Source organism: Entelurus aequoreus, linkage group LG05, assembly GCF_033978785.1.
Source record: "Entelurus aequoreus isolate RoL-2023_Sb linkage group LG05, RoL_Eaeq_v1.1, whole genome shotgun sequence".
Taxonomy (NCBI): domain Eukaryota; kingdom Metazoa; phylum Chordata; class Actinopteri; order Syngnathiformes; family Syngnathidae; genus Entelurus; species Entelurus aequoreus.
In genome coordinates, this window is record NC_084735.1 from 24795620 (window position 1) to 24814065 (window position 18446).

General features: G+C 38.4%; 1 long non-coding RNA gene across 1 annotated transcript in view; it reads left to right on the top strand.

Moving 5' to 3' along the window:
- Window positions 1–330: 330 nt before the first annotated feature.
- LOC133649659 (uncharacterized) overlaps window positions 331–18446 on the top strand; it is a 57682-nt gene continuing 39566 nt past the window's right edge. Inside the window, exons 1-2 of the long non-coding RNA XR_009826109.1 lie at window positions 331–482; window positions 11973–12053. This is a non-coding gene — a long non-coding RNA (uncharacterized LOC133649659). The remainder of the gene's footprint in view (window positions 483–11972; window positions 12054–18446) is intronic.

Below are 18446 nucleotides of genomic sequence, written 5' to 3' on the forward strand. Positions count from 1 at the left end.
TTTTCAAATATTATTATTTAGCTTTCTTGCTGTTTCTTTCTTTTGGAGTGGCATCACTGGGGTATAAACAAAAAAATATTTTGACATTTAGGGCAGACAACAAATATATGATTTATGTAAATATGATGTAATGGATAGGAATGTCTGATGCTGGTTATGTCAATAAAAATTAAATGAAAAAAATAATACAATTATGTGATGAGACTATTTGTATATATATATATTTCTGTATTGGAGACAGCTCCATTAAGAGGTATTTTAGACTTGACACTTTTCCCCTTAAAATTAGTATAAATACATATTAACAATATTTTTCAGGCATTAAAAAGATATAAACACGCATTTGTTCGTTACAATCACGATTATAAATACATTAAATGATACCAACAATGTCTCATACTACAACTCCCAGAATGCCGTGCGCGACGCAGCTGTCGTTAATAGCCACCCCTTTCTGCCCGGTGGAGTCGAGCCGAAAGGAGGTAATTTTATTACAATGTAATACAAAAGTTATCGTTTAAAATCCATATCGTATTACAGGCAATGTTTACATTTTAATGCCTTTCTAAAACGTTAGCCAACGCAGGCTCGTTTGCTCGCTTATCGTTTTGCTAGCTCGCTAACCAACATCAGTCAGGTTTAGGCCTGTGCCAATTTAGCGCTTATTGACCTACTAAAGGTGGTTTAAAGTATTTTTTTCTCTGTTGTTATTCGTTTGTTTTAATTACTCCGGGGCATATGAACTATTCTCGATATTAGTTCAGCAAATTAAGATTGTAAATTCAACTCCTCTACTGTAATTGAATTAACATTGATTGAGTTCTCTCGTCAGTGGTGGATTATTTTTTAATATCATAAATATGATGCAATAATTATTGTATTAATTTTTTAATTGTACTTCAAAACCACTCTTTGTTTGAGATGGGAGTTATGGCTCTTTTGAAGAGAGGGATATTTTGTGGAGCCAATCATTTAAAAGAGCCGTTTGAAAGACTGGCTTGTTATTATCAATCAAAAACCATCAATTAATCAAAGTTTATTTATATAGCCCTAAATCACGAGTGTCTCAAAGGGCTGCACAAGCCACAACGACATCCTCGGCTCAGAGCCCACATCAGGGCAAGGAAAAACTCAACCCAATGGGATGACAATGAGAAACCTTGGAGATGTGGGGACCGGTACCATGGACGTCGAGTGGATCTAGTTAATAGTGTGAGAGTCCAGTCCATAGTGGATCTAACGTAATAGTGTGAGAGTCCATAGTGGATCTAACATAGTAGTGTGAGAGTCCAGTCCATAGTGGATCTAACGTAATAGTGTGAGAGTCCATAGTGGATCTAACATAGTAGTGTGAGAGTCCAGTCCATAGTGGATCTAACATAATAGTGTGAGAGTCCAGTTCATAGTGGATCTAGTTAATAGTGTGAGAGTCCAGTCCATAGTGGATCTAACATAATAGTGTGAGAGTCCAGTCCATAGTGGATCTAACATAATAGTGTGAGAGTCCAGTCCATAGTGGATCTAGTTAATAGTGTGAGAGTCCAGTCCATAGTGGATCTGACATAATAGTGTGAGAGTCCAGTCCATAGTGGATCTAACATAATAGAGTGAGAGTCCAGTGCATAGTGGATCTAACATAATAGTGTGAGAGTCCAGTCCATAGTGGATCTAACATAATAGAGTGAGAGTCCAGTCCATAGTTGATCTAGCATAATAGTGTGAGAGTCCAGTCCATTGTGGATCTAGTTAATAGTGTGAGAGTCCAGTCCATAGTGGATCTAACATAATAGTGTGAGAGTCCAGTCCATAGTGGATCTAACATAATAGTGTGAGAGTCCAGTCCATAGTGGATCTAGTTAATAGTGTGAGAGTCCAGTCCATAGTGGATCTAGTTAATAGTGTGAGAGTCCAGTCCATAGTGGATCTAACATAATAGTGTGAGAGTCCAGTCCATAGTGGATCTAACATAATAGTGTGAGAGTCCATTCCATAGTGGATCTAACATAATAGTGTGAGAGTCCAGTCCATAATGGATCTAGTTAAAAGTGTGAGAGTCCAGTCAATAGTGGATCTAACATAATAGAGTGAGAGTCCAGTCCATAGTGGATCTAACATAATAGTGTGAGAGTCCAGTCCATAATGGATCTAGTTAATAGTGTGAGAGTCCAGTCCATATATAGTGGATCTAACATAATAGTGTGAGAGTCCAGTCCATAGTGGATCCAACATAATAGTGTGAGAGTCCAGTCCATAGTGGATCCAACATATTAGTGTGAGAGTCCAGTCCATAGTGGATCTAACATAATAGTGAGAGTCCAGTCCATAGTGGATCTAACATATTGTGAGAGTCCAGTCCATAGTGGATCTAACATAATAGTGTGAGAGTCCAGTCCATAGTGGATCTAATATAATAGTGTGAGAGTCCAGTCCATAGTGGATCTAACATAATAGTGAGAGTCCAGTCCATAGTGGATCTAACATAATAGTGAGAGTCCAGTCCATAGTGGATCCAACATAATAGTGTGAGAGTCCAGTCCATAGTGGATCTAACATAATAGTGAGAGTCCAGTCCATAGTGGATCTAACATAATAGTGTGAGAGTCCAGTCCATAGTGGATCTAACATAATAGTGTGAGAGTCCATTCCATAGTGGATCTAACATAATAGTGTGAGAGTCCAGTCCATAATGGATCTAGTTAAAAGTGTGAGAGTCCAGTCAATAGTGGATCTAACATAATAGAGTGAGAGTCCAGTCCATAGTGGATCTAACATAATAGTGTGAGAGTCCAGTCCATAATGGATCTAGTTAATAGTGTGAGAGTCCAGTCCATAGTGGATCTAGTTAATAGTGTGAGAGTCCAGTCCATAGTGGATCCAACATAATAGTGTGAGAGTCCAGTCCATAGTGGATCCAACATATTAGTGTGAGAGTCCAGTCCATAGTGGATCTAACATAATAGTGAGAGTCCAGTCCATAGTGGATCTAACATATTGTGAGAGTCCAGTCCATAGTGGATCTAACATAATAGTGTGAGAGTCCAGTCCATAGTGGATCTAATATAATAGTGTGAGAGTCCAGTCCATAGTGGATCTAACATAATAGTGAGAGTCCAGTCCATAGTGGATCTAACATAATAGTGTGAGAGTCCATTCCATAGTGGATCTAACATAATAGTGTGAGAGTCCAGTCCATAATGGATCTAGTTAAAAGTGTGAGAGTCCAGTCAATAGTGGATCTAACATAATAGAGTGAGAGTCCAGTCCATAGTGGATCTAACATAATAGTGTGAGAGTCCAGTCCATAATGGATCTAGTTAATAGTGTGAGAGTCCAGTCCATATATAGTGGATCTAACATAATAGTGTGAGAGTCCAGTCCATAGTGGATCCAACATAATAGTGTGAGAGTCCAGTCCATAGTGGATCCAACATATTAGTGTGAGAGTCCAGTCCATAGTGGATCTAACATAATAGTGAGAGTCCAGTCCATAGTGGATCTAACATATTGTGAGAGTCCAGTCCATAGTGGATCTAACATAATAGTGTGAGAGTCCAGTCCATAGTGGATCTAATATAATAGTGTGAGAGTCCAGTCCATAGTGGATCTAACATAATAGTGAGAGTCCAGTCCATAGTGGATCTAACATAATAGTGAGAGTCCAGTCCATAGTGGATCCAACATAATAGTGTGAGAGTCCAGTCCATAGTGGATCTAACATAATAGTGAGAGTCCAGTCCATAGTGGATCTAACATAATAGTGTGAGAGTCCAGTCCATAGTGGATCTAACATAATAGTGTGAGAGTCCATTCCATAGTGGATCTAACATAATAGTGTGAGAGTCCAGTCCATAATGGATCTAGTTAAAAGTGTGAGAGTCCAGTCAATAGTGGATCTAACATAATAGAGTGAGAGTCCAGTCCATAGTGGATCTAACATAATAGTGTGAGAGTCCAGTCCATAATGGATCTAGTTAATAGTGTGAGAGTCCAGTCCATAGTGGATCTAGTTAATAGTGTGAGAGTCCAGTCCATAGTGGATCCAACATAATAGTGTGAGAGTCCAGTCCATAGTGGATCCAACATATTAGTGTGAGAGTCCAGTCCATAGTGGATCTAACATAATAGTGAGAGTCCAGTCCATAGTGGATCTAACATATTGTGAGAGTCCAGTCCATAGTGGATCTAACATAATAGTGTGAGAGTCCAGTCCATAGTGGATCTAATATAATAGTGTGAGAGTCCAGTCCATAGTGGATCTAACATAATAGTGAGAGTCCAGTCCATAGTGGATCTAACATAATAGTGAGAGTCCAGTCCATAGTGGATCCAACATAATAGTGTGAGAGTCCAGTCCATAGTGGATCTAACATAATAGTGAGAGTCCAGTCCATAGTGGATCTAACATAATAGTGAGAGTCCAGTCCATAGTGGGGTCAGCAGGAGATCATCTTGAGTGGAGACAAGTCAGCAGCGCAGAGACGTCCCCAACTGATGCACAGATGAGTGGTCCACCCCGGGTCCCGACTTTGAACTCCACGAAGGAGAGGGGGGCAGAGCAGACAAGAGACGGCAGATCAACTGGCTTAAAAGGGGTGGGGGATCTATTTAAAGGCTAGAGTATACAAATGAGTTTTAAGATGGGACTTAAATGCTTCTACTGATGTAGCATCTCTAACTGTTACCGGGAGGGCATTCCATAGTATTGGAGCCCGAATAGAAAACGCTCTATAGCCGGCAGACTTTTTTTTGGCTCTGGGAATCACTAATAAGCCGGAGTTCTTTGAACGCAGATTTCTTACCGGGACATATGGTACAATACAATCGGCAAGATAGGATGGAGCTAGACTGTGTAGTATTTTATATGTAAGTAGTAAATTCTTAAAGTCGCGTCTTAAGTGCAGAGGAAGCCAGTGCAGGTGAGCCAGTATAGGCGTAATATGATCAAACTTTCTTGTTCTTGTCAAAAGTCTAGCAGCCGCATTTTGTACCAACTGTAATATTTTAATGCTAGAAATAGGGAGGCCCGGAAATAATACGTTACAGTACTCCAGACGAGACGTAACAAATGCATTAATAATGATCTCAGCGTCATTATAGTTATATTCTTATAGTTATTTTTTTCAGCTGTGATATTTTAAAGCAACAAAACAATCAGTGGTAGCCGTTATAAGATACGATAAGATAAGATGTAGATCAGAAGAATTTAAATTTACACAAATATTATTGTATTGGTAAGAATTGTTCTACAATATTGGCAATAATTCTATTTTTTTGTTTTTACTATAAGGGAACTCTCCTGAAGGAATCAATAAAGTACTATCTATCTATCTATCTATCTATCTATCTATCTATCTATCTATCTATCTATCTATCTATCTATCTATCTATCTATCTATCTATCTATCTATCTATCTATCTATCTATCTATCTATCTATCTATCTATCTATCTATCTATCTATCTATCTATCTATCTATCTATCTATCTATCTATCTATCTATCTATCTATCTATCTATCTATCTATCTATCTATCTATCTATCTATCTATCTATCTATCTATCTATCTATCTATCTATCTAAATGTTCCTTACGGTGGTCCCATATCCCCCCATGAAATCACTATTTTGAATTTTCCCTAACCTAAAGAACTTTATTGCATTTTAATAATACAGATAAAAAAATATATATACTGTATATAAAAAAATAGGACATAATAAAAATGTAAATAACAATTTGTACTATGACCTAGGGCTGGGCGATATGGATGAAAAATTATATATATATTTACTTAAACTCGATATTCGATATGTATCTCGATATATTTTCTGGTGAAAGTATACATATAAAGATATTCATTTTTGAGCGAGATTCAGTGAAATTGAAGTGAATGACAACTGTACTGTAAACAGTCAATTAACCAGTTAGTCAAGATGGGTTTTAACAGCATAGAAAATACACTGTGAATGAATAAAATAGAAAAATATTCTTTCTACATAAAATAAATAACATTGCTGTGCAAATAATACAACATGTTTCAAACTCAGATAAAAAATACAATTGCAGACAGGCACTTTTTAATTGACAGTCGACGATGTAATGGACTGTCACACACGTACGGTTCTGTGATCCTACTCGACCACATGTCTGTGGTCAGCGCCAAGTAAGTGACTTGACTTAATTGTGCGGCTATGATCTTCCTCACTTCGGCGTACATTTTTGGCAGCATTTCTCGTGCGAAATATGCAACTCGAGAACAGTTTTGATTTGGGCTTACATGGTGAACAACTCAAATGAATGTTTTATCCAGACGCATACATTTGTCCAATTGTGGCCAAGTAGACGCATTGTCATACTTGCCAACCTTGAGACCTCCAATATCGGGAGGTGGGGGGGGGGGGGCGTGTTTGGGGCAGGGGGCGTGGGGTTGGGGCGTGGCCAAGGGTGTGGTTAAGAGGAGAGTATATTTACAGCTAGAATTCACCAAATCAAGTATTTCACATATATATAATATATATATATATATATATATATATATATATATATATATATATATATATATATATATATATATATATATATATATATATATATATATATATATATATATATATATATATATATATATATGTATGAAATACTTGACTTTCAGTGAATTCTAGCTATATATATATTTTATTATTATTAGTTTTTTTATTATACATATAAATAAAAGACATACTTGAATTTCAGTGTTCTGCAGGCTATCCGGTAGGTGGCAGTATTGTCCTGTTTAAGAGTGTCACAACATTGCTGTTTATGGCAGACGAACTGCTTTACGGTAGACCAGGGGTCACCAACCTTTTTGAAACCAAGGGCTACTTCTTGGGTACTGATTAATGCGAAGGGCTACCAGTTAGATACACACTTAAATAAATTGCCAGAAGTAGCCAATTTGCTCAATTTACCTTTAACTCTGTTATTATTAATAATTAATGATATTTATCTTTGTGGAAACACTGATCATCTTAATGATTTCTCACAATAAATATATATAGAAACAGATAAATATCAATATGCAACACTTTATTTTTATATTTTCTCTAAGTGCACATTTTTCAAATTGAACATTTTCAAATGATCACTTCTAAGACAGTCTTGTGAAATCACAATATCCCATTTTAACTAGCTAGCTACTAACATTTTTTAACAAATCATGAATTACTTTGCACCATGTTTGTACAAATAATAACTCATGTAAAATACAAAAGTAAACTCTCAAATTTTTAAATCATGTCACACTTTGAACTGGACACCAAATCTGTTATCTGTTTCTTTGTCAGTTAGTGGGAAGCCTGGCATTGCATGCTGTTAACTAGTGTGTTGTACTCTGGTGTGTAACTTGACACTGCAACTCTGAGTGAGTCTTGCAGATGTGCATCAGTGAGGCGTGTTCTGTGTTTGTTCTTGATGAAGTTCATGTCAGAAAAGGCTGATTCACAAAGATAAGATTTTTCCTCATTGTTTGCGGAACCTTTTTAATCTTTTGGACATATTTTCACAGCAATCTGGCCTTAAGCTTAATTATGATAAATGTAAAATGTTAAGGATCGGAAATCTAAAGGGAACGTCCTTTCGAATGGAATGCAAAGTGCCTGTTTTGTGGACAGATGGACCAGTTAACATACTTGGTGTTGTTGTCCCAGAAAATCTGGAAGATCTAGGCTCAGTAAATTATGATAATCGACTAAGAAAGCTGGACAAAAGTATGCAATTATGGAAAGAGAAATCCCTAATGATTATATATGAGCGGAGGGTCTTCGATTTTGTCTGGAACGGCAAACCAGAAAAGATTAAAAGAAAGGTTTTGTACAAAGAGTATGAATATGGGGGCCTGAAACTTCTCAACCTTGAAGCTATGTGTCTGTCTTTAAAAGCATCAATTGTTCCAATTATGTATTTAAACATTGAGTGGTACACAAATGTCCTGTTGGACAAAAAACATGTACTGTATCAAAATAAATTGTATCCTTTTTTACAAGTGATCCCCTCCCAGAGAGTCTGCTGGGAAACATGGCGGGGTTCATAAAGGAAACAATCCACTCATAGTGGTGTTTTCAATTTTATGTGCCAGAAAAAAGAGACGATATTTTGCAGCAGTTAGTATGGATGAACTCTAATATTGTAATAGATGGAAAGCCTTTCTTTTGGAAAAATATGTTTGAAAGAGGAATCATTTTTTTCAATGATATTATCAATGAGAATGGTAAAATTATGAAGTATGATGAATTTAGAGCTATGTATGGTGATGCTTGCTCAAGCTTTTCATTTTATCAACTAACTGGAGTAATTGGGAAAAGATGGAAACAAATAATTAATTATGGAACTACTAAATTATTAGTTTGTAAACCTCTAATAAGAAATTCTAGTTGGCAAAAAGGAACTAAAATAAATAGAAAAATATATAATTTTTATTTAATAAAGAAATCTTTGAAGGCTGCCTCATACAACACAAATGGAAAATGGGAGGACTTTTTTGACTGCCCGTTGCCATGGGATGCCATATTCAAACTAATCTATAAAAGCACTATCGATGTGCAAAATCGTTATTTTCAAATTAAAATTATTTATAACTTCTTACCCACAGGGAAAATGTTAAAATTATGGAATATGACAGAGTCAGATGATTGCCGATTTTGTTGTCAGGAGCCTGAATCCACCCTGCATTTGTTTTGGTATTGTCATATTGTGTCTTTGTTTTGGGTGGAAGTTGAAAAAATGTGTTTAAGGATTGGTTTGTTTATGAAGCTTAATGTGGTTTCTGTTATTTTAGGAGAGTTCATTGACAACCATGATTTAGTCAATTTAATTATAGTCCTCTGTAAAATGTTTATTTTTAAGGCCAAAAACAGATATTCACTTAGTATTACTTTCTTTAAAACATTTATTCAGTATTTTCTAATTTTAGAAAGTTACATGGTTGTAAACGATAATGATGCCAAAAAACATTTAAAAAAAAGATGAGAAGTCCTCAAAGGCTTATTTTGAAAGTATAATTATGTTTATAGATTATATGATATCTGTTGTTGTGTTCCCTAATTTGAGTGACCTGGACATAATCTGGACTGTACATAAATGCTTATTTTGAAAATGTAATTTTGTTTATAAATTATATGCAATCTGTTGTGTTCCCTAATTTTTTTCTGTGTACATGAATGAAGGTGTGTGTTGCTGAGTCCGACTCGGACATTATCTGGACTGGGCCTGGTTTAAAAAACCCTTTAAACAAATCTAATTTCATTGACAACCTGGTCTGTTGAAGATAAGGCCCTTTTTAAAAAAATAAAATAAAATAAAATAAGATAAATAAATAAAAAACATTTTCTTGGATAAAAAAGAAAGTAAAACAATATAAAAATAAATACATAAAAAATAGTAATTAATGAAAATGTTAGTGGACCAGCAGCCTATACAATCATGTGTGCTTCAGGGACTGTGTCCCTTGCAGATGTGTTGTCTATGTTGTGGGAACCAGAATATTGGTAGCAGAAAGAAATAACCTCTTTTGTGTGAGTGGGTGTGGATGAGTGTGCATGGGGGAGGTTGTTTGGGTTGATGCACTGATTGAAAGTGTATCTTGTGTTTTTTCTATGTAGATTTAATTAAAAAAAAAAAAAAAAAATTTTTTTTTTTTAAATTTTTATTTTTTTATTTTTTTTAGAACAGGCCCGCGGGCGACTCATCTGGTCCTTACGGGCGACCTGGTGCCCGCGGGCACCGCGTTGGTGACCCCTGCGGTAGACTAAACGTGACTGCTGTTGTTGTGTGTTGTTACCGCGCTGGGAGGACGTTAATGAAACTGCCTAACAATAAACCCACATAAGAAACCAAGAACTCTCTCTGCTTGTTGTGCACTCTACTCTCTAAAAGCCATAGATGTTATGACGTCATTGGGCAGGCAAGCTGCTTGGAAAGCGGACGTGAGAACGGCTGTTCCCACTCAGGTCCGCATTGAGCTGGAGGGGCGTGGCCTCCAGCTCAGGCTGAATACCGGGAGTTTGTCGGGGGAAGGGAGGTTGTCGGGAGAGGCGCTGAATACCGGGATTCTCCCGCTAAAAACGGGAGGGTTGGCAAGTATGCGCATTGTGGGTTTCCTGGACGTGGGCTACATTTTTGATATATAAATCGCCCGCTTGAATATTCCCTCTTTTTTTTCTACGACTCTCTCGTCGTCATTTGGGATGTCTGTTGTGATTTCCCTTCCTGGTTCCATGACCCGCCCTATCTTGCCTCTGATTAGCCTGTTCCTAATGTTTTGCCTTAATCTCAACCAATCGTGACTCATCATAGTAAACAACCAACCAATCATGGATGTTCTTATACGTGCAAGCGCGTCTTGGAAGGAGGAAGGGGAGGGCTATAGTAGCTAGTGGGAAGCTGGGGAGACCAAGGAACACAACAAATAGACCAGGGGTGCTCATTACGTCGATCGCGATCTACCGGTCGATCACGGAGGGTGTGTCAGTCGATCCCTAGCCAGGCATTAAAAAAATAGTCCTAAAAATGAGCGATCATAAATCTTCACTATGACATCACTTTCGCCACTTGATTGACATTCACGGCAACCGAGGGTCTTGTGAGATGACGCTGGCTGCTGCCAGCTCATTATTAAGAAAAAATTACCGACAGGAAGGCGAGAAACTCTTTTTATTTCAACAGACTCCGGCGCCGTACCTGTCGTCAAAACTCCAAAGACCGACTGCACAGTTGCACAATAAAAGCGCTGCTTCATGCTGCCTGCACTAACAAAATAAGAGTCTCAGAAAGCTGGCGTGCACAAGCTAGCAAGCTACGGAGTTTGCCGCCAATGTATTTCTTGTAAAGTGTATACAAAGGAGTACGGAAGCTGGACAAATAAGATGCCAAAAACCAACCACTTTCATGTGGTATTGGACAGAAAGGAGGACTTTTTTTCTCCTCCATTTGAAAATGCGGACGTTATCAGCACCACTGTCTGATTCCTATCAATGCAATTCATCAGAATCAGGTAATACACCAACTTATATTCTTGTCTTCATGAAAGAAAGGAATCTATATGTGTTAAACATGCTTGCATTATCTTTAAACACCTTTAACTTGTTAACAATATTAACTATATGTATTAAACATTCTTGTATTATCATTAAACACCTTTAATTTATTAATAATATTAACTATATGTGTTAAACATGCTTGCATTACCTTTAAACACCTTTAACTTGTTAACAATATTAACTATATGTATTAAACATTCTTGTATTATCATTACACACCTTTAATTTATTAATAATATTAACTATATGTGTTAAACATGCTTGCATTATCATTAAACACCTTTAACTTGTTAACAAAAACATATATTTCATAAATAAATAAATATAAATTATATATATGAATGAGGTAGATCCCCGCGACTTGATCAATTGAAAAGTAGCTCTCCTGCAGAAAAAGTGTGAGCACCCCTGAAATAGGCGGTCTTTGGTCATTTTAATGTGAAATAAATGATATTGATATTACGATATTTTCTTAATTCATATCTTGTTTAAAAATATATCGATATATCTTACAAACTCGATAAATCGCCCAGCCCTACTATAACAGATGATGTGTACGTTTAACCTACATCACAACAATGAACCATAAAAATGAATCCAAATTTTAAAAAGTAACTAAATAAAAGAAAAATAACAAAACAAAAACAATAGAAAATAACAACAATTTTAAAAAGTTAAATTTTTTAGTCCAGTTGCCTGTCTGTATTTGCATGTGCATAAAAACGACTACCAAACCAACGCAAATCGGTTTTCATTGTTCACCTGAAACAATTGTTCAAAAGACTTGATTTTTTTCTCCCTATATGTCACATCTACTCTCACATTTTGGAATTGATCCCCTTTGCTCTGTATTTTGCATAAAAAATGCAAAGTTTAACCTTTTTTCTTCTTTTTTTTTTTTAGCATTAAAGCCAGTAAAAGGTGGTGGCAAAGATGCAAAAGGTGACCAAAACCATATAACAGGAATTCATCACTTATTGCAAGGTATGGGGAAAAAAGTGTTACATAACGCTCTGTCCTGGCTGCTTAGTACAATATGACTAAAACACCAGTAATATAAAACATGTTTTAATCATTTTGTCTAGGTATAGGATCTTATTGGCTAACTATGCTTGATTTAACGTGATTTCCCTATGCCATTTCTTACGCATGATGATGACAAATTGCATTAATGTTTAGAAGCATAATTCGTTTTTTTCTTATATCGTGTGGATCTGCTGCATGGTGCTTTAAAATGACTGCATAAGAAACCAGCCAGTATGGTTCCTCCTTGTAAAAAATGTTTATGGTAAAGTTTACTTTGAGACATTTGGCGTGAAGACTTGTCTCTGCGTGTGCTGACCACCGTTAGATCCGCCGACTGCAGCCGCTCGACGCCCACGCAAAGCCTCATTTAGTTTCTTCTGGAGAAATAAAAACATTTCAACTCTTTCTCCGCCGGGTCCTCCTGTTTCTGGGCTCTCTAATTTACGCCTCTCTTCTTCTCCCGGCTTTCCTTGTTAGCGCCGTTTGGGTCCCTCACCTCTCATTAGCCTTTTCCCCGGATGACTGCAGGCACCTGTCCCCGGGTTCCCCTGCGGACATCTCGGCTTCTCCTGAAATCAATGTTCATGTTAAATCTTGTCTGAGAGGTGTAGGTGGACTTACGGTCAGGAGACGTGACAGTGGACCACAACTCTTGCCAGCTATTGACCATCCATGCTGATCCACAGCCCATCCCTCGTACCCCCCATCTTTTCTCTCCTGCCTTGGCCTTTTATGGCCTCCATGCACTCCCCTTTGGCTTTTTTCTTTCACTTTATTTCAGCCTTTCTCCCTCCCTGCTGGGATGAAAGCTTAAGAGCAAATCTCACACAAACCTGTTCCGGCCCAAAAAAAGGGTTTTGTGCGGAACGCTTGTCATCTGGTTGTTACGGAGAGTTGCTGTTTCCACCCCCCTTTTACTTTAGAAGCTTCTTTGTTGCCGTTGTCAAACTACACTCAGAAAGATCTGCACCGCTTTGCTGTCAAAATAATAGCTTTGAACACGTCTCGACTGACAGAATTACACAGTAAATGTCAGGTGCATTATAGCAAATGTCATTGTGTTCCAATTTCCTGGCCCTTTCTCCGAAAAATGCGCTGCATGCAAGGTTTAGTCTTTAAATCACAATCGCGGGACAAGTTGACAAGCATCAAAATCCTTGTTTGTGTCATTTCTTTGGATCCTGTGGTTTAACGTTCCGCTGGACTACATTTGTCCATGACAGCCGGACAAAAAGGTGCCATTTAGGGCATACAATGAACACAAATATAACTTAACACTTGTTTTTGCTCCCATTTTTCACGAGTTGAACTCAAGGATCTCCAACTTTTACTATTTACACAAAATACCAGTTCCTCTCAAATATTGTTCACAAATCTGTCTAGATGTGTGTTAGTGAGCATTTCTCCTTTGCCAAGATAATCCATCCCTCCTAACAAATGTGGCATATCAAGATGCTGAACAGCATGATTATTGCACAGGTGTGGCATAGACTGCCCACAATAACAGGCCACTCGCAGTTTTATCACACAGCACAATGCCACAAATGTTGCAAGTAATAATAATAATACCTGGGATTTATATAGCGCTTTTTCTAAGTACCCAAAGTCGCTTTACATGTAGAACCCATCATTCATTCACACCTGGTGGTGGTAAGCTACTTTCATAGCCACAGCTGCCCTGACGGAAGCGTGGCTGCAATTTGCGCCAACGGCCCCTCCGACCACCACCTATCATTCATCATTCCATTCACCGGTGTGAGTGGCACCGGGGGCAAGGGTGAAGTGTCCCGCCCAAGGACACAACGGCAGCGATTTTTTTTATGGTAAGAGGCGGGGAGCGAACCTGCAACCCTCAGGTTTCTGGCACGGTTGCTCTACCCACTACGCCATGCCGCCCAAGTTTTGAGGGAGTGTGCAGTCTGCATGCTGACTGCAGAGATGTCCACCAGAGCTGTTGTTCGTGAAATGGATGTTTTGTTCTCTACCATAAGCCGTCTCCAAAGGCGTTTCAGAGAATTTGGCAGCACATCCACCCGGCCTCCCAACCGCAGACCACGTGTAACCACACCATTCGAGGACCTCAACATCCAGCAGGTGCACTTCCATGACCATATGAGACCAACCATCCGGACAGCTGCTGCTACAATTGGTTTGCATTTGCAAAGATTTCTGCACAATTTGTGAGAAACCGTCTTAGAGAAGCTCTTCTACATGCTCGTTGTCTTCATTGGAGTCTCGACCTGAATGCAGTTCGTCATAGTAACCGACTTGAGTGGACAAATGCTCTCACATTCGATGGCTTTAAGCACGTTTGAGAAGTGTTGTCCTCACGGATGAATCCCGGTTTTCACTTTTCAGGGCGGATGGCAGACAGCCTGTGTGGAGTCGTGTGGTAGAGCGGTTTGCCAATGTCAACCTTGTACAAACCCCGTTTCCATATGAGTTGGGAAATTGTGTTAGGTGTAAATATAAACGGAATACAATGATTTGCGAATCCTTTTCAACCCATATCCAGTTGAATGCACTACAAAGACAAGATATTTGATGTTCAAACTCATAAACTTAATTTTTTTTTTGCAAATAATAATTAACTTACAATTTCATGGCTGCAACACGTGCTAAAGTAGTTGGGAAAGGGCAGGTTCACCACTGTGTTACATGGCCTTTTAACAACACTCCGTAAACGTTTGGGAACTGAGGAGACACATTTTTTTAAGCTTCTCAGGTGGAATTCTTTCCCATTCTTGCTTGATGTACAGCTTAAGTTGTTCAACAGTCCGGGGGTCTCCGTTGTGGTATTTTAGGCTTCATAATGCGCCACACATTTTCAATGGGAGACAGGTCTGGACTACAGGCAGGCCAGTCTAGTACCCGCACTCTTTTACTATGAAGCCACGTTGATGTAACACGTGGCTTGGCATTGTCTTGCTGAAATAAGCAGGGGCGTCCATGGTAACGTTGCTTGGATGGCAACATATGTTGCTCCAAAACCTGTATGTACCTTTCAGCATTAATGGCGCCTTCACAGATGTGTAAGTTACCCATGTCTTGGGCACTAATACACCCCCATACCATCACAGATGCTGGCTTTTACACTTTGCGCCTATAACAATCTGGATGGTTCTTTTCCTCTTTTTTCCGGAGGACACGACGTCCACAAGTTTCCAAAAACAATTTGAAATGTGGACTCGTCAGACCACAGAACACTTTTCCACTTTGTATCAGTCCATCTTAGATGAGCTCAGGCCCAGCGAAGCCGACGGCGTTTCTGGGGGTTGTTGATAAACGGTTTTCGCCTTGCATAGGAGAGTTTTAACTTGCACTTACAGATGGAGGTGACTATGACGTGTACATGTAAACGGGGGCCTAAGGCACATCTGAGCAAAAATGATGCTGTTTAATCAGCATCTTGATATGTCACACCTCTGACCGATCTAAATCTATGAGCACGAACTGATGAAGCCTACTCGGATGAGCGGCAAAACACCTTCTAAGACAAACCAAACAGTCCAGTAGCGATCGATTGAATGCCCTGAGATGACAATGACCTGGATGAATGAGAACATTCATAGACATTTGAGAGGAATATGTCTTTTGTGTAAATAATACAAATTTGAGAACTTTGAGGTCAACTCCTGAAAAATGGGAGCAAAAGCAAAAGTGTTGCGTTTATATTTTTGTTAAGTATAGTTTACCTTCCTGTTTTGAGATTGTTATGAAAAACCTATGGTGGGAGTAGGGATGAGTGATATAGTAGGGGGTGTTAAAAAAAAGAAGAAGAAGATTTTCGAATGAATCGTGATTCTTATATGTAACGATTCATAATCAATTGGAAAAAAAAAAAATATATATATATTTTTAAATTAAAAATGATATAAAATTGTGAATCGGTCTTCTCCAGCCACTCAAGCAAATCATATTGTTGATGTAGATGCCCATATCTGCTGTACAGATTTAATTTAGAATAGACAATTGTGGAATACTTCTGTTGTTGCATTATTTGTATTTGACTTTATTAAATGTTTGGGTCGATTTTTAATAATCAAAACTAGTTTTCTTTTAAGTAATACAAACATTTATCACAGCTGGTTATCTATTTTATGGAATAATGTACTTAATCATAGAACTGGCACTCGGTGGGATTAACATGTTTCAATTTTGAATTGAGAATCAATTCTGAATCAAATCCTTACCCGCAATAATCGAATCCCAATCATGTGGTGCCCAAAGATTCACAGCACTATGATATGGTCTAAAATGTATATCTCAATATATATTGTAGCCTTTTGCAATAAGGATATATATTACCATATACTATCTGGCAATAGGGCTGCACAAATTAATCGATGAAATCAATTCATTCCATTACAAAAAAGATTATGTGGCTTCGATTAGTTGTTTGAGTGTAACTAGTACAAATTAATTAAATCTGGACCGCATAAAAGAAGGTGAAACAAGTTAAATAGAAAGTTAAAGAAAGTAAAAGGTAAATAAATATAAGGTAATAAAAAGATCAATATATAGTAAAAAGGGAAAGTAGAAGGTTAAAAAAGGTCAACAGTAAGTAAAAGAAGGTCAAACAAGATAAATGAAATGTAAAAAGAAGGTAGAAGATGGTAAAACAAGGTGTAGAGGAAGTTAAAACATGTAAAAAGGGGAAAGGGAAATTAAAATAGAGCAGGGCTTCTTAACCTTTTTGACCTCGGGCCCCAACTTTTCCACTACAGGCGGGCCCGGCACCCATTCAAATGTTAACACTGAATTAGTAATCTTACTCTTCATTTTAATCTTATTAAAAAATTATATTTAACGTACTTACGGTTAAACAGGATAAACCTTGTCATATGATATGAAAGCATGTTAATCACAAATATTAGCACATTACCATTACCTCCCTGCTTGGCACTCAGCATCAAGGGTTGGAATTGGGGGTTAAATCACCAAAAATGATTCCCAGGCGCGGCACCGCTGCTGCCCACTGCTCCCCTCACCTCCCAGGGGGTGATTAAGGGTGATGGGTCAAATGCAGAGGACAAATTTCACCACACCTAGTGTGTGAGTGACAATCATTGGTACTTTACCTTTAACTTTAAAGGCCTACTGAAACCCACTACTACCGACCACGCAGTCTGATAGTTTATATATCAATGATGACATCTTAACATTGCAACACATGCCAATACGGCCTGGTTAACTTATAAAGTGCAATTTTAAATTTCCCGCTAAACTTCCGGTTGAAAATGTCTATGTATGATGACGTATGCGCGATCAATCGTTGAAACGGAAGTATTCGGACACATTGTATCCAATACAAAAAGCTCGGTTTTCATCGCAAAATTCCACAGTATTCTGGACATGTGTGTGGGTGAATCATTTGCAATTTGTTTAATGAACAATGAAGACTGCAAGGAAGAAAGCTTTAGGTAGGATCGGTGTATTAGCGGCTGGCTACAGCAACACAACCAGGAGGACTTTGACTTGGATAGCAGACGCGCTATCCGACGCTAGCCGCCGACCTCATCGATGATCGGGTGAAGTCCTTCGCCGCTCCGTCGATCGCTGGAACGCACGTGAGCACGGGTGTTGATGAGCAGATGAGGGCTGGCTGGCGTAGGTGGATAGCTAATGTTTTTAGCATAGCTCTGTGAGGTCCCGTTGCTAAGTTAGCTTCAAATGCGTCGTTAGCAACAGCATTGTTAAGCTTCGCCAGGCTGGAAAGCATTAACTGTGTAGTTACATGTCCCTGGTTTAATAGTATTGTTGATTTTCTGTCTATCCTTCCAGTCAGGGGTTTATTTCTTTTGTTTCTATCTGCAGTTAAGCCCGATGCTATCACGTTAGCTCCGTAGCTAAAGTGCTTCGCCGATGTATTGTCGTGGAGATAAAAGTCACTGTGAATGTCCATTTCGCATTCTCGACTCTCATTTTCAAGAGGATATAGTATCCGAGGTGGTTTAAAATACAAATCCGTGATCCACAATAGAAAAAGGAGAGAGTGTGGAATCCAATGAGCCAGCTTGTACCTAAGTTACGGTCAGAGCGAAAAAAGATGCGTCCTGCACTGCACTCTAGTCCTTCACTCTCACTTTCCTCATCAACAAATCTTTCATCCTGGCTCAAATTAATGAGGTAATCGTCGCTTTCTCTGTCTGAATCGCTCTCGCTGCTGGTGTAAACAATGGGGAAATGTGAGGAGCCTTTCAACCTGTGACGTCATGCTACTTCCGGTACAGGCAAGGCTTTTTTTATCAGCGACCAAAAGTTGCGAAGTTTATCGTCGATGTTCTCTACTAAATCCTTTCAGCAAAAATATGGCAATATCCCGAAATGATCAAGTATGACACATAGAAT